The sequence below is a fragment of the Oryzias latipes genome, chromosome 12 (assembly GCF_053564925.1).
Source record: "Oryzias latipes strain Hd-rR chromosome 12, Olatipes_Hd-rR_3.1".
Classification (NCBI taxonomy): Eukaryota; Metazoa; Chordata; class Actinopteri; order Beloniformes; family Adrianichthyidae; genus Oryzias; species Oryzias latipes.
In genome coordinates this window covers 22,687,736-22,695,071 of record NC_136248.1, presented here as the reverse complement: position 1 = coordinate 22,695,071, position 7,336 = coordinate 22,687,736, and the positions used below count along the sequence as shown (strand labels likewise).

Sequence of the window (7,336 nt, the reverse complement as noted above, 5' to 3'; positions counted from 1 at the left end):
ATAGAAACGGTCAAATGACAGTCCCCCGGTGGTGAGCCAATCAGCGGCCGCGGGAGGGTGTCTGGTTACTCCCAGTCAGCCCACGCTAGCTGGCGGAGGGAGGGGCTATTCGGGTCCTCCGCAGAAATGTTAACTTGGCTTCTTCGCTGGAAGAGAGGTAGAAGCTGTATGGTAGCCATCAAACCCAGCTTTTTAACGAGAGGGTTTATTTTGTTTTAACTTTTTTCTCCTTTTATTATTTGTTTTACCGACGCCCGTGGGAGTAAAAAAAAAGAAGAAAAAAAAACCTTGGAAGTGCTAAGGACTTTTTCTAGCTGAATGCATTGTGGGAAGGTAGACCTGTTGCCCGCCTCGCTGTTCAGTCAACTATCCAAGATGTTGCTTTGTGGATGGGATGTCGTCTGGAGCCGCTTTTATGCACTCTCTTAGCTTCGTTAAATCTTTCTTTCCGCCAATTTTAGCAATTGTAACTTTCAGGTAAGTTTCACTCCAAATTCAATGTGTATTTTCAAATTGTTGTTGCTAAGTGTAGCTTAACCTGAGGGAAAGAAAGAAAACCGAGAAATGTTTCATGATAAACTAAGCTAGTGACTGGTTGCTCTAAATTGTTTGTGTAATGTTTAACTACGACTGGGTAAAATTGCTGTAAGTTAATTTCTGAACTGCACCCTCACCCTGGCCTGGTGTTTGGGACATCTTTGGCTTTCCAGTGAGTAACCGTGTTTTGGGTTTGGTAGTAGGGAGGAGAAACCACTTCGAAAAAATGTTTTTATATGCTTTAAAGTTTACATTTGGCATTTTTCTCAGGATAGAATAGAACATATACAAAGAAAATTAGGATTAAAACTGCATTTCTAAGTATTAGTCAGACCAGGAACAGAGGAAAAAGTGAGTTGGAAAATGCCTGTAGCTGTGACGTAGGTGCTACAGTCAGAGGGCCAGAAGCTCCCTGTCCTGCTCCATTCCAATCCATCATCTTTCAGACAAATTGACCCTTGTATGTCTTCTTTTTCCTTGTCCGAGCTGGCATCTGGCTCAAAACTGTACGGCTGGACAGCTCTGATAGTGCTCGCAATTTTTGTTGCTCTGCTAATGCTAGGTTGGCGTTGTGAGGGGCTGTAAGCTAGGACTGTAAACAGATGGATGGCGGAAAGTAAAGGTAGGCTCACTCCACACCAGCAGTTCCGCCCTACAACTGGGAGACGAATTTCTGATGAACCACTGCCGCTCTGCAGAAACTATGTTCTGGAAATTGACTAACCATAGCCTAACCATATTTAAGACTACTTGGGACGCTTCTACAATGGATTAAAAGAGGATTGGAGTGGGACTTAAAGTAGGCCAGTGCATGTAATATCTGCATACAACCTTCAGTAGTGACATAGTATGTGTCACAACAGACTGAAGGTTTTATGGGGTGCTAAGGAGGTACTTTTTTGTTACCCCTCCCCCTTCATTACCATAGAAAACTCCTAAAGTCAGCCCAAAGTCAAAGGTCTGTCCTGCTGAACCCAAGAGGTTGTCTTCAGTGATGCTGGGTACCTATATAAAAGGGGGCATGATGTAAGCAATGTGAGCTTCAGTATAGGAAAAATGCTTGGAAGTAGTCATCAGTATGGGTTTTTGTGTTGAGAAGAGGGGAGGTTGGGGTGAAGTCTTGCAAAACCATGCTCTGCATGCCACTGTGCTCACAGCAACCCTGTGATTAGCAGAAATGGAGCGGATGAGGTCCAGACCAAAATGAGAAATCAGGCCTGTCGGTCCAGATTTGCTCTGATAATAAACAAAAATATTCCTGGCTGTTTTGAGTTAGAAAATTATATTATGATTTAGCCTATCAGAAGTGGTTCACAGCTGCATTGGGAAGCATTCAAAACCCCCTGAAAATGTCTGACAGTTTTTTTTAAAGACCTAGATCGATGAAAATGGTGTTTTTGGTGTTTTTAACATGTTCTTGTAGCATTTTTCTTATGATGGAAGGCATAAATTAAGCTTTAAAATTGCATTTCTGAGTATTTCTTTATCAAATCTTTGTGAATCAGGAGCAGACACAAAATTGCCGTTGGAAAAAGTTTGTAAGTGTAACGTACAAGTTACTACGGCAAGCCACAAGCTCCCTGCTTGGCTCCATTCTGATGCATTCGCCTTTAGACAACTAGATTCATTTACATCGTTGTTTTCCTTGTCTGAGCTGGCGTCTGGCTCAAAACTGTACAGCTAGATAGCTGGAATATTCCTCCCCATTTTTGTTGCACTGGTCATGCTACGTTTGGGTTGTGAGGGTCTGTAAGCTACCGGGAGGGCATGTACTAGTACCATCCAAAACTCAGAGGGAAATTTCAATCTACTGCCGTTCTGCGGAAGCTATGTCCCGGAAAATGACAGGTTTTGTGATTTTGGCTAATAATGTCATAATTAAAAGTCAATTGGGAACACTTAAAAACGATCAAAGATGATTGGAGTGGGATTTTAAATAGCCTGATGGCTAACAACAGTAAAAAGAAACTACTGAGCTGAGTGTTTTTTCTTGTGTTTTTTTTTTTAAGAGGAGCCACTGCAGCTGTACAATTCCCACTGCTGTTTTACTAACCAGAAACAGATTAACACCTTGCTGCCAAAGTAACCATACTTCCTCTGGACTATTATGATGCTAAAAATCTACTTTTTATACTGGAATCATACAATAAAAGATAGAGGGGGCAAAAAAAACTTTTCTGGTAATATGTTAGTGATCTAATAATGTATTGTGCCTACACTTGTTTGTTTTTATGTAGTTATGGCTGTGGTTGAGTCACTGGTCTGACATTTGCACTTTATTACCTTAGTGGTGTGCCTTTCGGTTTTGGTCTGCAGTATTTGCAATATACTTCATGGTATTGACTATAATCTAAAGGAGTACCGGTACTTGTTTGCATGCAGAATAACATTGCGGGGCTTCGGGAATGGAATTTTACCTTGAGTTTTTTTTTTTGTCCTGAATTTTCCTGGCACTAAAAACACCAAAACGTTTTGTCAGTGTAGTATCGGTGCACTTCTCCAGCTTCCGTTAGCCAACTGAAACCACAGTTCTGATCTGTGGGGATATGAACACATTCTTCCTGGTGGCTAACATTACGAGTGGAGCATTTGGAAATTAAAATGAAATCTCTTATTCTGATGGATGATTGCTTTTTATTTTTAGCTTTTATAGTAAAAAAAAAAAAAAAAAAAAGGAAGAGTCGTTAAGCTTTTTTTTCCTTCTTTTTTCTGCTTCATTTGGAAACATGAAAACCAAATCAAAGCAGACATTATTGCCCTTTAGAAGATTGTCTTTAACTCTATCGCATGGGGTGTATCTTTGTCACAACAGGAAGCTGAATGGAAGGGGAAAAGTTTTCCCAAACTAGAGTTAGGAACTTTATCGTGTTTCCTGATTCATTATTTCAAATTCCAGGGGCTAATCTCTAAGCAGCTTAAGCCGTGTTAGCAGTCGGGGTGTTTTTTCTATCCTCTATAGTGTTTCAGTTATCTATGGTGTGGGAACACATGGGAGTCCCAGGGACCAAGATTTTTTGCGCTGTTTCGAAACTAGAAGGAAAAGACTCAATTGGTGAAGGATTTTTTTGTGTTTGCTGTTTTGGCTGGAAGCTCTTAAGCACCCTCAATAATGAGCGAGACCACAGTCCAATGAGAGAGGAGCTGGCCTGCACAGCAGCCTCGGTGAGGATAAAATACATTCCACTGTAGGTCTTTGTTGAAATAACAAGGGTCACAAAACAATCAGTCTTCACAGCACAGGCTCTCCTCATTCTCATGGGTAATGAACAAGATGGGTAGTATCCCACTTGGCCTCAAACTTCACGCCTCCCCTTGACTAGGATGGTTAACCTGCATTCCTGCATAAACATTTGGGCCGGGAACATGCTTGTTCATTAACTCTGCTCTGTGAACTAAGGCATTATGGTTTATAACACTCGTTTTTAGAAATCCATTTTAAAGCTAATGAGTTCAAAGAGTTTATTGCAAAGTTTTTGAAGAAGTAACACACATGCAGATCCAGACTATCACGTGTCAGAAACAATAAAGTTAGTGGACTTTTCTTTTCTGAGGGGAGAAAAGGACACTTCCTGGGTAACTTTTTTTATGTTTCCTCAAAAATGTCTGCACATCTTGATGGTGCCGTGAAGCTGCATACAGAGATTCATGGTTCCCAGAGGTTTTGCAACTGCAAGCAGGTCAGATGTTCTCCTGTTCAGATAAACGGCTCAGCAGCTGGCCGGACCAAATCTAGTGCAGATGTTTACAGTGTTGTTTTCTGGATGACACTTCTCAGTAACCTTGCTGGCCCTCTGGCTTTTCTGCCACGGTTGTTAGTTCCTAAAGCTAAGATGTAAAAAGCATCTCTGAATCAAATAATTTTACACACATTTTATTAAAAAAATACTACATCATGTACTACAAAATTGATCTTAAATTATTTTAGGATTAAAAAAAATCAAAACATCACTTTGACAAAGTTTTTTTATAGCTTTTTATACCCATTGCAAAATGTACTTTCATTTGTTTTTCAAGTTCAATGCGACACACATCATAATAACATTTTTTTGGGGGAAAAAAAGGCTTTTAGTAGTAAGGGGAAAATTTAATACTGGATGAAAAGTTAAGGTGTAATGATGAGAAGGATTTTGTTTTGAGGTTTTGTTTTTGATTGATTAAAATGAAGAATAGGCAGGTAGTTCTACCTCCTCATTTGTGATCTACTGCCTTTTGGTTGTCTATTTATAATTGTCAAGTCACTTGGGAAAAAAAAAACCCTGAAATAAAACTATGCGTCCTTGTAGATCATGCATTCACAAGCCGTATCAGTTTCAGGGTAGACAATTGGTCTGGCTGTGGTTGGGATTGGGAGATGCTGCTGAGGGAAGATGGTGAAGTTTGGTCCATTGTGTATCCAATTTTGTCTATGGTGGTGTTGTGCTAGTAACACTTAACTGCAGCCACAGCGGCCCCAAACAACTGCTCTGTTTGCAAAGAGTAAAAGAAAAAATGACCGTATTTTAACATCACTGGTGCTAGGAAGAATCACCATTTGATCTCCAAAAGATGCCCAAGTTTAGGTTATTATGTGATGTTCCTCAGGCAGTTGCCAGTCAGGGACGATCACACACATTTAGCTAATTTTGGTCATTAGCTGATGTGCTTTTTAGCTTCTGAAATCTTATTTATATGTCTACTTTTGTTCAAATGCAAAAGTCATACGAATAGAAAATATTGTTGCAATTATTCTTTTAGCAGAAATAATATTTTTTAAACCTGGTTAGTTCAAGTACTTCTTTTCTTTATATCAGTCTTAAGAAAAATCATTTCCCATGTTTCTGCCACCAAAACTGTAATGACAGAAGAAAACAGTTTATTAGTAGATCAGTCTCAACTTGTCCTAATTGAAGACCACAGATCAAGTTGTCTCCCTCCCTCTAATGAAATAAGTAGTGTTGGGTGTCATTTTCTTCTCTGTAAAGGCTTGTTTCAGTTGACCTCTTGACCACACCATTGTTTCAGCATAAAACACCTGAACAGACATGCTCACCTGCATGCTTTCAGCATTTTGTGGCAGGCTGGTATTTTTAGATGGTTTGCATTGCCCGGGATATTTGCATGACAGCACCAGCATGTTATACAACATTCCATTTCGTCCACATTTTAAGTAGCAGTTCACCTAACTGTTATGACAAACATTTTAAATTTTACAAAGTTTTTAAGACCTAGTGGCAAAACGAGGGATTTTTGTTGTTGTGGTAGTAAGTACCTTTTCGGTGTTTTTACTCTTGAGTTTCTGCTCAGCTGGTTGCAGTCTGTAAAACTGGTGCTTCTAGTTTCGCTGTCATTGGTGTCATGCCATTGCTTAACAGAGCAATTGAGACAATTGTTTCATCTGCAGTTCAGATAAAGACTTGACAGATGACATCCTTCATGTCTTTTTGTCCTGTTCAAGGATGATTCAGACCCAAATCCTGAAGCATTTGCAAGTCTGTAAAGCAGCAGGATAGTTACAATCTGACTACTCATACAACTCTTGACGTCACATTAAAATACTTCTAACCACCAACCTAGACTATTGGTTCCCTCGAATAAACGAGTTGTTGAGGTGGACCTCATTTGAGAAAGGATTCAGTGTACTAGTCACGTGTCAACATTTTTGTAGCTTCCTGCATCACATGCATTGAAGCCAGTAATCTGTTGCAGTTTCTGTACTTACATTTTTCTTCCTTCAGAGCTAAAAACAGGTTTTTGATTTTCCCTTTGCCCCTTTTGCCGGTAAGCTATTTTTACTCAGAATTTGCTCCCTAGTAAAAAAGTCTACTCTGAAGATCCGGGGTGTTGTTGCGTGATACTGGAATGCTGCAGAACTAGTATGCGTCATCGTTTACCTAAACTCTGTTTCACTTGCAACAATAATCGTAATCTATCTGCATTATTTCCTCATGCTAAAATTTTTTTTTTGTTTTAATTCTTTTTATTGGGTACATTTAAAATCTTACTTAAAACATTTTTGTAAAACAATCATTTGGGCCTTTTTGTCACTATGTTGTTGGGATCCCATTTCAGTGCTTTTATCACCAAGACTAGAAATGAAATACAGAGCAGGGAGAGACTTTGCCCCGCCCATTTCAGTTTCTACGTCACAATTGAGAGCCTTTTCAAACTGCTTTTTTTCCCCTCATCTGCTCTTGATTCACCATGATTTGAATAAACAAATACTCAGAAATGTATTTTTACTGTTAAATGATTTTATATATGGCCTTCATCATAAGAACAATGGTCCAAGCACATGCTAAAAATTACGAGATCCTTTAAACTAACAAAACATAGCTTTTTTTTGTCATTTTATAGCCTTATTTTTTTAAGCCACTATTTTCCAGTCACAAACTCTCACTTGTAACTTAAGGAGCATTTTTCTCTCTGATGCATCATGTGCTTATGTGACCTCTTTTATTAAGGGGGACGACCTAATGGAAATATATGTTTTTTTAAATTCAAATGTTTTCTTAGGTTTCACATAAGTACAAATAATTGAAGATTTAAACACATCAACTTTTTATTTAAAGTTGATAAATAATAAAATCTGTAGACCATGCCTATGTCTGTATTCCTTCACTACTCACTGTATACAGTAGTGCTCTATATAGTGTGTTTGCCATTTTGTAGTCCTGTCCAAATGTACAATTCCAAAATCGAGTGCCCTAGAAATTTCCCAGAGGTCTCTGCGAAAAACCAGTGTGCATTGATGCTCACTAGATTGCCAAATATAGACCACAATGCATTTTGTTTGAACAATTTTTGCAAAGATAGATGTATT

The 7,336-nt window shown here is 38.9% G+C and overlaps 1 protein-coding gene across 2 annotated transcripts in view; it reads left to right on the top strand.

Moving 5' to 3' along the window:
• The window catches only part of ptpn13 (protein tyrosine phosphatase non-receptor type 13), a 48,777-nt gene continuing 41,441 nt past the window's right edge, over window positions 1-7,336 (top strand). The window contains exons 1-2 of one of the 2 annotated variants that reach the window (XM_078956350.1): window positions 1-157; window positions 275-477. The gene's annotated coding sequence lies outside the window, so the exon portion shown is untranslated. Of the gene's footprint in view, window positions 478-7,336 lie in introns of both variants that reach the window. The other variant, XM_020707615.2, reaches the window with a different exon arrangement.